We start from the raw sequence: 13,989 nt of genomic DNA, 5'->3' as shown, positions 1-13,989 counted from the left end.
TTTTTTTTAGTAAAACAGCACAGAAATTGTAACTTGCTGATCATTTTATCTTAACACAAGTCTAGCAAACAGGATATGTCTATTGTGACTCTGCTGTCACTACTAAAACACCCAAAAAGCCTCTGGTGGCCACAGACCTTTAGAAAGATAGGCTTTAGATAGAACAGTAATTTGTTGTTCAGGCAAGAGGTAGTTACTTCCTCAAAATACTAAATTTGATTTGGTTGTTAACTGAGATGATATATAGTATACTGTTAATTGGTTCTAAAGGTGGCCTCCTCTTAAGTACAAAATTAAGAAATGTAGAAAGAGAAAAAGAAATAGAGGGCCAATAGATAAATGTGTACCAAAATAGTCTGGTTGTCATAAAGTTATAGAAGAGTTTAATAGTGCAAAACACACAATAAAATATTCATAACTCAAGTTAGTACAGCAAAACATTTGTGCAAAAGTCAGATATATGTATATTTAGTAAAACACTGGTGGTCAAAAAATGACCAGAAAACATGGTCTTGCTAAACAGAGTCACTCCTAATTTGAATAGAGGACTGAAGTTCAAATGTGTCTCTGATGTGTATCGCCTCCTTGGCTTTCTCGGGGTTATTTATGGAGACCAATATACACACTACATAATGAACAAAGTAATCGTGAGAACACAATCCATAATGTGAGTCAATAACAGAAAGTAAACAACTTTTTGAATTAAAAAAAACAAAAAAAAACAAAAGATATATATATTTGTATATGTGACTAAATCATGTAGAGGGAGGATAAGCAGTCCAAATGTCAAAGAGAATACATAATATAAAGCGGTATATCTGTATAAATGGTGATATAAATTAAGGTAAAGGAACATGTGCCAATCTATGTGATGGTCATAGGTGGAGAATTAGTAATTATGTAAAGATTATATGGTAGGAATTATATGGTGACAGAATGGAGAATAGGGGGCACTTACATGTCTTGTAGGAGGATGGAATATAGATCATAAGTGATGACAAATGCCTGCACATGTGAACAGCCAGTTTTTAGGTTTTATTATTACCAATTGCAGTGACACACTACAGACTGTGCAGCTAATAAACTGGCAAAAGTGGTCCCATCAGAGGGCATTATTATCACGCAATGGCAATCCTAATCTGTTCCTTGCTAGATGTTATCATATCAGCTACAAATGCCCTCTGGCTGCTGGCAGTGCCCGCTTCTAGACACTGACACTTCCTGACTGTCCATGACAAATGTTAGCTGGTGCACAATCTGTACATTCTAAAGGAAGTCATGACAAATGCATGAATACGTTTCTTTAAGGACAGATTTATTTAAAATGTTAAAAGCTTGCTAAAAACACGAATGACGAAGCGTTGATGACAGAGAGTGGCGTACGCCAACATGTGCTGAGACTGACTGCTGATCAGACATGAGTTTGGTGCAGGAAAACATATTCTGAGTGTAATTACAAATCTGTATCCCTTTGTCAATACAGGAGACTTAAAAGAGACCCTGTCATTAGCTTGAAAGTAAAAACTCAGAACAATCAAGCATTTAAATGCATTCTTGCAGGGTTTTTACTTCCTATTTTGTATTCTGCATTTGAATGTGCTAACATAAACTAACTAGTCAATTTCCTAGAAGGACCCCCTCCCTCCATCTTGCCATGACCTTTTCTCTTCCAAGGTTATTTAACGGTGTGTGCTGACCAAGCTCCTCAATATCTGTCTATGTAATATGTTATGTAGCTGCTGGGAAAGGAGGAATGTCACTGAAACAAAATCTCTGAGTCTTCTGGTGATGCTGACATCACCCAGCAGAAGTCTTCAGGCTTTTGGATGTATACACAAGCAGTGTGGAATCCTTTTTTTTTTTTTTTTTTACACCGGATGGGACGAAATTGTTGGTGGGTGGTGGCCCCTGTATTGTGACCCAACTCTTCAGTAACTACCCAAAAACAGCCTGATGGTTACTGAAAAGTGCTGGGTGGTGCACCCGGCTAAAAGGGGCTGGGGAGAACACTGCATAAGGTAAGATTTTACTGGTGGAATACATTACAAACACATATAAACTTTTGGAGTGCACTAAATAATGAATGGGGATGGGAAGGATACAGTAGCTGTACTATGGCTTTTTTACATATATGAATGTGATCATGTAATCTACACACTCAGCAGCCTTTATGGGAACACACATTAGAATGAGCAGACCAGAGGTCTGTAACCAGAAGAAACCAGAACCCCATGTCTTGATTCCAAGATATCAGGGCAATCATAACCAGGCTGCAGCCTATTAGAATTACAAGAGGGTGGATTATGAACATTTTTATCAATTTATTTTCCACCTATGGTCATTGTATGGTAACAAGGTTGGAGAGTCTTTCCCCAACACTGCGCGTTTCTGCTGGAGATGTCTGTGAGGGTAATGAAAGCCAAGGGTAAGCTACATACACAGATCATGGACAGATTTATTTAAAATGTTAAAAGCTTGCTAAAAACACGAATGACGAAGCGTTGATGACAGAGAGTGGCGTACGCCAACATGTGCTGAGACTGACTGCTGATCAGACATGAGTTTGGTGCAGGAAAACATATTCTGAGTGTAATTACAAATCTGTATCCCTTTGTCAATACAGGAGACTTAAAAGAGACCCTGTCATTAGCTTGAAAGTAAAAACTCAGAACAATCAAGCATTTAAATGCATTCTTGCAGGGTTTTTACTTCCTATTTTGTATTCTGCATTTGAATGTGCTAACATAAACTAACTAGTCAATTTCCTAGAAGGACCCCCTCCCTCCATCTTGCCATGACCTTTTCTCTTCCAAGGTTATTTAACGGTGTGTGCTGACCAAGCTCCTCAATATCTGTCTATGTAATATGTTATGTAGCTGCTGGGAAAGGAGGAATGTCACTGAAACAAAATCTCTGAGTCTTCTGGTGATGCTGACATCACCCAGCAGAAGTCTTCAGGCTTTTGGATGTATACACAAGCAGTGTGGAATCCTTTTTTTTTTTTTTTTTTACACCGGATGGGACGAAATTGTTGGTGGGTGGTGGCCCCTGTATTGTGACCCAACTCTTCAGTAACTACCCAAAAACAGCCTGATGGTTACTGAAAAGTGCTGGGTGGTGCACCCGGCTAAAAGGGGCTGGGGAGAACACTGCATAAGGTAAGATTTTACTGGTGGAATACATTACAAACACATATAAACTTTTGGAGTGCACTAAATAATGAATGGGGATGGGAAGGATACAGTAGCTGTACTATGGCTTTTTTACATATATGAATGTGATCATGTAATCTACACACTCAGCAGCCTTTATGGGAACACACATTAGAATGAGCAGACCAGAGGACTGTAACCAGAAGAAACCAGAACCCCATGTCTTGATTCCAAGATATCAGGGCAATCATACCCAGGCTGCAGCCTATTAGAATTACAAGAGGGTGGATTATGAACATTTTTATCAATTTATTTTTTTATTTAAAATCCTTTTAGGAATGTGTTACTTTATTATTGCAAAAAGAAATTAAGAAAAAAACGTGGGGCAGTTTTATATCACATACATTTCCACCTATGGTCATTGTATGGTAACAAGGTTGGAGAGTCTTTCCCCAACACTGCGCGTTTCTGCTGGAGATGTCTGTGAGGGTAATGAAAGCCAAGGGTAAGCTACATACACAGATCATATTCCAGCTTTAAGATATGCGCAGCACTGTTACACAGCACTGCAAGGCAGGGAACTTGGACTTTTTCTATTGCAATTTCACCTACAGGTCATATTCTCACCCCCACCCTGGGACTTGACAGTAAAAGAAGTTCCATTTTTTCAGCTCATCTTTGTCACTCTGCTCTTTCATCCTTTGGGCATTCTAGTTGCATTGCAGCACAAATAAGTGGCACCATGTGCTCCTTCCCCCAGTTTGAGCCCTGCTGTACTACAAGCCTTGCTGTGCAGATTACAAGCAGCTGACATGACTTTAAATTCCTATACTTAATAAAACCGGTATTCACTGGTGAATCGGCTTTTTGCCTGGTCAGGCTTAACAAACTGCTATACACTAGTCATTCTCTGATGGCGAATCATTGATTTAAATATTGATTTGCCATTGATTCCAGTGGAAAGTTGGCCACATTTGCTTCCTGTCTCGGTGTCTGCATATTTGATGCATTTTTCCACATCTCAGATCTATTTCTAACAACTATCCCCACCCCAGTGTATGTGAGAAAACAACTTCTGTCTTCTCAGACAAGTGGGAAGTGAAAATGTTGAGTGGAAGAACATGCGGGGAACAAGGAGGACCGAGCAGGAACATGGCCCCCTCCCAGCCTATCAAGCTGTATTGTGGTTTGGAAGTCCTCTATGGTGTGCTAGCATCTGGACCGAGCAATAACAATAGAACTCATCAGTGAAATGGTATAGATGTGTCACAGAGCGTGATGTCAGCATTGGGTTATAGGTACCATGGGGCTTGGCTAGATGGAAGGAAGCTGCTATTACTCAGTGTGAAACCTCAGTGTCCCCCTGGTTAACACGTTACAAACCAGTACAGAAAAGAATGAATTTAGAGAATAGAGGTGACCACATGGACAGTAAACCTGATAGCAGTAAGCCATAATCTATTTAAATAAAAATGGAAAATCAAATATTCTAATATAAAATAACAAGTCTAAGCCAATTACTGTAGTTCTGTCCCTAGAACCCCAACAGGACCTAGCAGTGATGTACGTTGTGAAGAAGCGAACCCCAGCAAGTAGCAGAGGACAGAAGCATCTGGTGTCTGTGGGATGCTGCAGAGATGAAACAAAGGGGTGTTAGGAGACCACCTGAGACAGTTATTATACCTTTTCTTATATTGAGAAACACAAATCACCTACTGGTGGTTCTACCAGCAGCTTATACTTAACTTCCTTTTACTCTGCCCTGCTTTGAATACTCTGCTGTTCTATTCACCTATCAGCAACAAAAAAGCTCCTGGTACATAAAAGTATAAGAAGCACTTAACCTACCTCTAACTCTTCTTCGTCCTATGGGACCACACTGGTAATTGCCTACAAAGGCTCCTTAATTTGGGGTTAAACCCACAGTCCTCAGCTTGTGTCACAATGAAGGACTTCCTCTCATTGCTACCAGTGACTGATCAGAGTGCAGGGGAAGTGAACATAAGGTAAGTATAAACCGTGGGTAGGGTCCACACCTGTGTGGTGATGCAGACACGGTATTGTCACTTATGTTCTGCATTATTTGTTTGTTGCATTTTGAACAACCTGCCAACCAGCTAATCTGGGCAAAACCGGCATCAGACCGCAGCACATGTAACTCAAGAATGAGCGCTAAACTTGATCACCATGGTTAATATCCATTGCCAGGGATGGATTTTCAGAGAAGTCCGGTGGCAGGGGTGTCTAGATAAGACATAAGCATGCAGTCGGCTCATGCAAGCATACGTATTTATACCTTCATCTTATGGTAACAAATGGTGCATTTGGGGTTCCTACTTCATCTTTATCACTATTTTTATTTTATACCTCTGTACACCTTCAGAAATCTAGCTGCTCCTTCAGTATGGGTCAGACTGCTCTTTAGATAAACAGAGAGCTGACTAATTACATCCCTGTAGATCGCTTATGACAGCATTTTTTTGCTCTTATGTGCCACAAATCAAATTTGGAGATGGTCCAGATTTTTTTTCTTTCCCACCGTCAAAATCTGTCATGTTTGATTGCTCAGATATGCCCTGAAGAGATGCACAAAATCAGAGCTGCCTAATTAGCTAAATGTTTCAGATGGGGGTGCACAGCCTGACAATCTGTTAAGTGCAATGTCTGATCTGCTACTTGTCTCCTAAGCACAATTAAATGTAAGCATTTTAACCCTTCACAAGTTAGTGGATCTTTCCTGTTAAGTATTTATAAACCACAATGAGTATAACAAGAAACCCAGCAGAATCTGTGCTCAAAGCTTAAGGCTCCATGGTAGGAAGAAACAATCAAAAATATGAAACAAGCTTGTTTTAATGGCAAAGATACAGAACTATGTATTTACAATGCAATAAAAACAACACATTGTATCCTCTACAGTCTTCTCCTTTATTGACCTGTTACAGGCTGCAGATGGGGGGAATCAGCCTAGACTCAAAGGAAATGCTTTGAAGAATGCTGGCTATTATTTAACCCCAAGGGCTAAAAAAGTCTGGTAGTGGAATCTTAACCCAGGCCAGATAAACAAATATATTTTTAGAGGGTAGTCAGTAATGAAAGCTTACTATTGTAAGCTTGTATTGTAAGATGTATTGACCTGCTTTAAATGCTTAGCTTCCCCCATCCTAAAGTAAATCGAGGAGGCTCCCAAGGTTTTTTAGCCAGTGCCCTCATCACCTTTCATCTACCCAAAGCTTTTGGGAGAAGAGACAGCTTAAAGGCATTAGCTCTAAACAATAAGTGGCACTTCCGACAAATTCTGACATAAATTCAGGTTAAAGAAGTCCTATAAAATAGTAACCTGATCCTATAGCTTTCTAAAACCTTTTAGAAAGACTTCCTTGAAATAAATTCTCCCTCCACTGCTGTTCACCTAAGCAAAGGTCAGATCACATGATCTCTGCAATGTAAGGTAGAATCCGGAATGGCTGATCCTTTTCAGCAGAGATCAAATGAGATCAGATGTGACCAAATGCCTAGGTTATCAATAATGCGAATAGCACTTGAGTGAGAATTATTTTCTCCATGAAATAGAATTTAGCCCATCTAGTACTCTTTTCACCAATGCTTTAAACTAACATTTGAGTACAAAGGATAGCTTAAACCACTGTCACCAATCAGATTCCACTTGCCAATATTCTGAATGTAAAAGGTGGAATCTACTTGGGCTTCCTACAGACATTTTCTCTACCCTATGATCTTCATTAGATGTAAATAACTGCACAGACCTGGCAGCCTATGTCACAGCCAGGGGCCAATCAATATTCTGATGACGTCTACAGGACCATCAGTAGAACAGCTGGTAACTTCTGTATTGGAGCACAAATCACAATTTATAGCAGTCTGGTCCATGGGTTGTTAGACCTTTTATAATAATTAACCCCCAATAGACTGCCCAGTATGACCCCATACCTCCTTCACAGTCCATCAACAACATCACCACATGCTAATAGTTTGGTTTTATATTACATATGGAGAGCAAACAACAAAACTTATTGCGAACAGCAAATCTTTAATATACAGGCTAGGTACAAAGAATGAGGTTTTTACCCAGTTATGGGTCCATCTATGAAGTAGTGCATCTGATATTCACTGAAAAAAAAAAACATTTTCAGGAGTAAAATCTCCAATGTCTATGTATTTCATTGGAAGTGATTGATTCTCCCACCATGAAATGTTTCTGTGCATTTCCAATTCACTTCTTTATAAATGACAAATCAAGTCAATTTCTTCATTTTTGATGGATTGACAATACAGAGAACCCAGTTTTATTATTCAGGCGATCTAATAGCGCCATCATTGTCCCGTACCCCTTTTTCCTGATCATTTGCCCACTGTAAATCAATGACATTCACACCAGAGTATAATATACCAGACCTGGTAGCCGGTGTTGTCTGAACAGAACACTCACTAAATAATCAACCAAATGTCCCATCTGATCTGATTGATATGAAATCATTGTCTCTACAGAGCATACACACACGACTATATCTCTCTGTATATATATAACACACACACATACTATGCCGAGCTGAAGGAGATTGTACAACAGACTGAAAGGTGTTATATTCTACCTTGAAATATATACAACACTTCAAAACATACACAATTCATCAAGCAGACAATACATAGTGGAAGGGTTGTGTATAAACTGCAGGTATTTATATATAGTCATCCAGATGTCATTTTATTCCTATCATGTCTCTGATTGGCTACTATGAATACTTTTATTTTTTCATATAGGTATATATACATCTTGAATCAATGTCACGCCAAGCAAACCTCTGATTCTACCATCAATGCATAGATACCTATAAGTGAATAATAACACTGTACAAGCCAGACATTTTATCAAGCTGGATAGTAAGAAATTGTAGTGACCTGTATTGTGACCCAACTCTTCAGTAACCACTCAAAAATAGCCGAGTTGTCACTGAAAAGTGCCGGGTGGTCCACCTGGCTAGAAAGGGCTGGGGGGAAAACACTGAATTACCTATCATGATCGGTGGTTCTGTATTGAAATATTCCAGTTGTTCTACAAGTCCAGTTAGTCACCCTGCTCATATGCCTAGAGAATAACCCTAACAATTCACCTACATGCTCAATTTTTGGTAAATATGTAATTGAAAGTGTTTTGTATATCTGTTCTCATACCTGTAGATCTTAAGCTGGGTACACACTTGTAATGGTTCTCTCCCGATAATCGGCTCAGGGACGTTATCAGGCAAGAAACTGGAGTGTGTACAGTGCACGTCGTTCATCGTCCAAACGACCGTCCTGGTGAATCTCCGAACGATGAACTAGGAACGATCGTAATTTAAGGGAGGGGGTAGAGTGTGCAGCAGGGTGCCGCTCCATCGCTCTCCCCCTCCCCTCTGCATAGAGCAGAACGGTGCTGTATGTACACCACTCGTTCATGCATTGTGCAGTGCATAGTCGTTGGAAAGGATGGTGAAAGACCCATTCCAATGAATATAATTGGAAGTGTGTACGCGGCTTTATCCTGCCAGAGATCCAGGGAGCTCATAATGTCCTGTGATCACTTTCAGTTATCAGATTTACCAGTCCTGCTAAGTTCCTTCTACAAAGTAAACTACAGAACCTCCCCTTGCCATGGCATTAAGATGAGCAGTTGTAGAGGTATTCTGTAGTTTTATCCAAGGGTGACAACACTGCCTGACATCCACAAATACAGAACAGTGCAAGAAGATGGTTACTGGTGGTAAAGGGAGAAAAACAAATGCAACCACCACATCCAAGGACTGGTACAAACATATTATATAACATTTTTGTTTGGTTTAAATACAATCTAACAATCATTGTTATACAGTTAGGATGAAAAGTCTGTGAATTTACATTAAAAGCGATGCTCAACTTTCAAACCAAGCCCTACTAAGACCTCCCCATCCAAATACCACCAGACGGGGTGAGGGGGATACACCAAATATTTCACTGATCTCCTAGAAATACCAACCAGCCCCAGGCAATCAATGTGGTGACTGCTATTTATAATTCATACCTTTACCAACGGATGAAGCAGCACACATGTTGTGGAGGACATCTGTTTAGCCTCAGGCAATGCTCCTCAGACGTGGGGTGGGGGTTGCATACCCCAATATTACATGACTACCCCCGACTAACAGCAGGACATGGGGTGGAATTACATGTTCTTTTGTCGATAACTGCACCCTGACCCCAGCATTTATCAGTCATGGAGTGGTCGTAGCATGGGAAAGGAATTTAGTATTATTATTACACAGTATTTATATAGCACTATCATATTACGCAGCGCTGTACAAAGTCCATAGTCATGTCACTAATTGTCCCTCAAAGGGGCTCAAAATCTAATGCCCTACCATAGTCATATGTCAATATTACAGTCTAAGGGCAATTTTTTAGGGGGAAGCCAATTATTCTAACTGCATGTTTTTTGGGATGTGGGAGGAACCTGGAGTACCCGGAGGAAACCCACACAGACAGGGTGAGAACATGCAAACTCCATGCAGATTGTGTCCTGGCCTAGCGCTGCAAAGGCCAGTGTGCTAACCACCGAGCTGCCCATATATCAACACATACGTGAATAGGACAATATAGGTGAATAGTCCACATGTGGAAAAAGATCCTCATACTCTGTGCAGAAGCAGTGATTTCTCTGCAAAGGTGAAACATATCCCCTGCCAAGTCAAAACCTAAGTTGACCAATCAGCAAACATCATACTCTTTGCTGATTGGACAATTTTAGCTCTGGGGGTGTGTCATACCTTTGCAGAGAGGCTACTGCTTCTTCATAGGGTCCTTTTGTGAAGCTGATGGTAGGGCTCAGACCATTCTACTCAGACTTTAGAAAGAAAACAAAGTGTGCCACATGGAATATGTTTTGTTTTGATGGTGATGATGCTTTAAGCTATAGCTAAGAAGGAAAGGGGAAACGCTAATAAAAAATAACAGATTGCCTCCCATACAAGCATTGCTATCTCTGATCGCTCGCACTTCATTGCAGGACTGTACACAGTCGCCGGACGCCTCCATAATATTAATACACAGGATTTATATAGTGCCAACATAGTAGTAGCGCTGTACAGAAGGGGTTCCAGATGACAGACGAATACAAACAGTGACACAGGAGGAGGAGAGGACCCTGCCCCTAAGAGCTTACAATCTAGTAGACTGAATTATGAGAATTTCTGACTTGCTGATCAGTGCAGTGCAATGTATAAAGCCTGAGCAGGTATAGAGGTGCACAGGGGTGGCCAGGACATCTGCACGGTCCCAGGCAATGAAGGGGTGAATGTGTTACCCCAGTGAATGACGGCCCCGGTATGAGCTGTGCACAAGATTCATGTTATTGTCTCCAGACGTTCGATTTGCTAGCTAGAGCTATATATAGCTCCATAGGGCGATGATTCGGTCAGAACTGTATACCCCCGCAGCTTCTCCCAGCTCCCGGACCCTGTAGGACACCCCAGCCCAGGTGCCCCCCATCTCCCGTTTTAGGTAACCCGGTTTCCACCCCGGGGCCTCTCTTACCTTTTCCCGGCTCCGCCGCTCCCTTCAGTCCCGTTGCCTTGGTAACGCCCTGGAGGCGGGCTCTCCCTGGACAGTGCGCTCATTGATGCAGCTTATCTGTCACTCAACAGCACAGGCCGGACTGCAGAGGAAAGTAGGGCGGGGTTTAGCTGGACCATCCACTCTGATTGGCCGCAGCGCCTGTCACATAGAGCAGAGTTAGCCAGGAGTCTGACTTTTTCTTAAAGTGACAGAACAGAGAGGGCTCGCTGTCCCACAATGCACTGCGCTGTGACCCAGCCAGACTGGTGTCAGCAGGGTGAATGAGGAATGAATGGTGGGCAGTGATTGTATGAGCTGTGACAGATAACCAGAGGCTGGGAGCTGGGGCTGGCTTTGGGCTGTCGCTTGTCTTGGCTTGTATTAAAACTTTAAAAAGTGTTTATGATGGAATGTTATTCCCTAGGGTCCAAATAAAAAAAATGCATTTATGTCAAGCACCTTTTGAATTTTACTGCAAAGATTTGCAAAAATGTTCAAAAAAGTCTGAAATCATGTTTAAATGCATTCGTGCATTGACCAATAGGACACAGCCTTTTAAAGAGGAACTAAACTCTAAAGTCCCACAAAACAAAAAAACTTACCTTTAATCCCACAGGACTGTCTGATCCATCTGGAGGTCTCTTCCATCGGGTCCCGCGCCGTCCTGGCATCCGTCCTCATGTTGGCGCTTCGGGCGCTGCCATCTTCGTCTCTTTTTTCTGGTTCTTCTACCTACGTCACGCAACCCAGGCGCAAGATCGAGTGACGTAGGATGAAAAAAAAATTGCCGATCTCACTGCGCATGCGGTAAATCGGCATTTTTTTTCCCTTTTTACAAAAAGACTGCAGATGTGCAGAAGGAGCACCCAAGAGCCTCCCGGGATGCATGACGTACGTAGGTATCTGGGGAGGCTTTGTGCTCCCATTCATTCTCGATCGCCTAAAATTAGGGGGCGGTGCTGCAACACTTTTTTTTTTTTTTTTTTTTTAAAAAGGCTGTTGCATTAAAAATAAAACAAACACACAGAATTTTTACTTTACGTAAAAAGGTTGTCTACTTTTTTAAGTAAAGTGAAAATTGTGAGTTTAGGTATGCTTTAAGGTCCTCAATGCCGCCTTGCATTCACCTTAACTTTATTTATCATCATCAAGAAACAGCATGATGGCAAACCCATTACAAGGGAAAATTCTTGTAGGGGAAATCAGGTAGATGGCCATTCATGTCAAATATGCCTTCATCCATCACTGCTCAAAAACACAATGTATTCTGCACAAATATTATTATTAATAATAATAAGTAGGATATATATAGCGCCGACATATTACACAGCGCTGTACAATAAATAGGGGGTTGCAAATGACAGATACAGACAGTGACACAGGAGGAGGAGAGGACCCTGCCCAGAAGAGCTTACTCTTTCACTCTAAACCTCAGCACTAAACAACAGCATGTTACTACATACTCACCTGTGCTCCCAAATAATCCCATTAACCCTATTGGGAGTGGTTGAGATGCATTTTGTGCACTCACTGGCATTTGCAGTGGGGTTACAGCTAGGGCTACTTTTTTCTCCCCTAGGCCAGGAGCTTGTGTTTAAAAGATACAAAACTAGAACTACCTGCCCACTATTTCTAAACCAAAGCAGACACTCTATGTACCATACAATGCTTCTTATAGGTAGACACTAACATTTGACACCCCTTAACTCTGCAATGGATACTTCCGAAGAAATTGTACCACTTGTTAAAGCTGAACTAAACTAAAAAATGGAAAAATCACACGTACCTTTAATTTTGCAGATCCCTCGATTGCTCTGGAGCATTCCTTGATCAGGACCTGGGTTGTCCTAGAATTCTTCTTTATCCCAGTGTGGAGGTGCCTCCATCTTCAGCCCTCTTTTACATTCTTCTGGGTACGTTCACCCAATGTCACACTGCACAGGCACAAGATCCGGTGACGTTGGCCCTGTAAAAAGGAAAAAAGAGTGCTGATCCCACTGCGCATGCGTGAGACCCTCATCCCTTTCCCCGCAGTCAAGGAAAATACCCCTTCTGCACATGCCTTGAAGTAGCATGCGCAGAAGGAGCAGCCAAGAGCCTCCCGGAATGCGTGATGTAGTTATTTCTGGAGGCTCTGCGCTCCCATTTACTCTGCAGCGATCAAGACAGAAAGAAGAGGTGCTTTAGCCTTTTTTTTTTTTTAATTTTGTTATCTACCCTTTTATGTAAAGTAACAATTTGAGTTTAGGTCTGCTTTAACATAACACTGTAGACAATGGCCTAGTTTGGCTTTATGAGTGCCCTAGTTGCAGCAGGTGTTGCTTTTGCTTTTCCTTCCTCTAGATGAAGGACCATACCACCACAAACGCATCCAAACCTGTTGGCCTGTAGTGCGATTTTCTGCTTTTGGGTGTATAGCAGCAATTTTCAATGCACCCAGGAGCTGCACGGTTTTAGACAATTCTGAAAGAGTCTTTAGATTGTAAGCTCTGTTGAGCAGGGTCTTCTCCTCCAGAGTCATTGTGTGCACTTACAGCAATAAATTTAAAACTGGTCAACATCTCACCCAATGTCCATAGGAATCAGCTGATCTGCATTTGATAGATTAAAAAATAAATAAATAAAAAGCGCCTGTCTACTTGAGCCCAAGCAGAACCCAGAATAGAATTAAACCCAAACTACACCTCATCCTAAACAAGGCAAATTTTCATAGCAATAAATTAGTGAATACAGTCAACGTGACTGTATTGACACGATGACACTTTCTAAGTAAAGCAATATAGAGAATAACTGTTTTTCATTTCCAATTGTGCTTGCATACTGCTCTACAGCTTATTGCCTTTCATCTCTGAATTCAGCCAATGGGAGGGTTAATTAGATATGACCATGTGACACTCATCACCTCTGTGTTACAATAAAAAACACATGTCTACACTGGTATTATCATCATGTATTTATAGAGCTCTAATACATATGGAAACCTCCATATTCCAGATGGATTCATATGTGCACAGTTGATCCAGAGGAAGGCAAAAAGTACAGCTGTCATTTCCAACTGATTGTTCATTATTCCATCAGGACAGAATAATGATGTCAGAGAACTGCTGAACACAACATGCCTAAGGCAAGCACTACCGTTTGTCTTGGGTGACAATCATCTGATATGTGTACAAAGCTTTGGATTTAGAAAAAAAAGACGGTACATTCAACCTTTTCCTTCCTTTATCCTAAGAAAAAAGAAATTTTTTTC

General features: G+C 41.2%; 1 protein-coding gene across 2 annotated transcripts in view; it reads right to left on the bottom strand.

Annotated features, from left to right (window-relative positions):
• ELMO2 (engulfment and cell motility 2) overlaps positions 1-10,834 on the bottom strand; it is a 40,520-nt gene extending 29,686 nt beyond the window's left edge. For both annotated transcript variants that reach the window (XM_072403776.1, XM_072403777.1), the window contains exon 1: positions 10,719-10,834. The gene's annotated coding sequence lies outside the window, so the exon portion shown is untranslated. The remainder of the gene's footprint in view (positions 1-10,718) is intronic.
• Positions 10,835-13,989: the final 3,155 nt, after the last annotated feature.

Source organism: Pyxicephalus adspersus, chromosome 3 (genome assembly GCF_032062135.1).
Source record: "Pyxicephalus adspersus chromosome 3, UCB_Pads_2.0, whole genome shotgun sequence".
NCBI lineage: Eukaryota > Metazoa > Chordata > Amphibia > Anura > Pyxicephalidae > Pyxicephalus > Pyxicephalus adspersus.
This window is presented reverse-complemented; position numbering and strand designations above follow the sequence as displayed.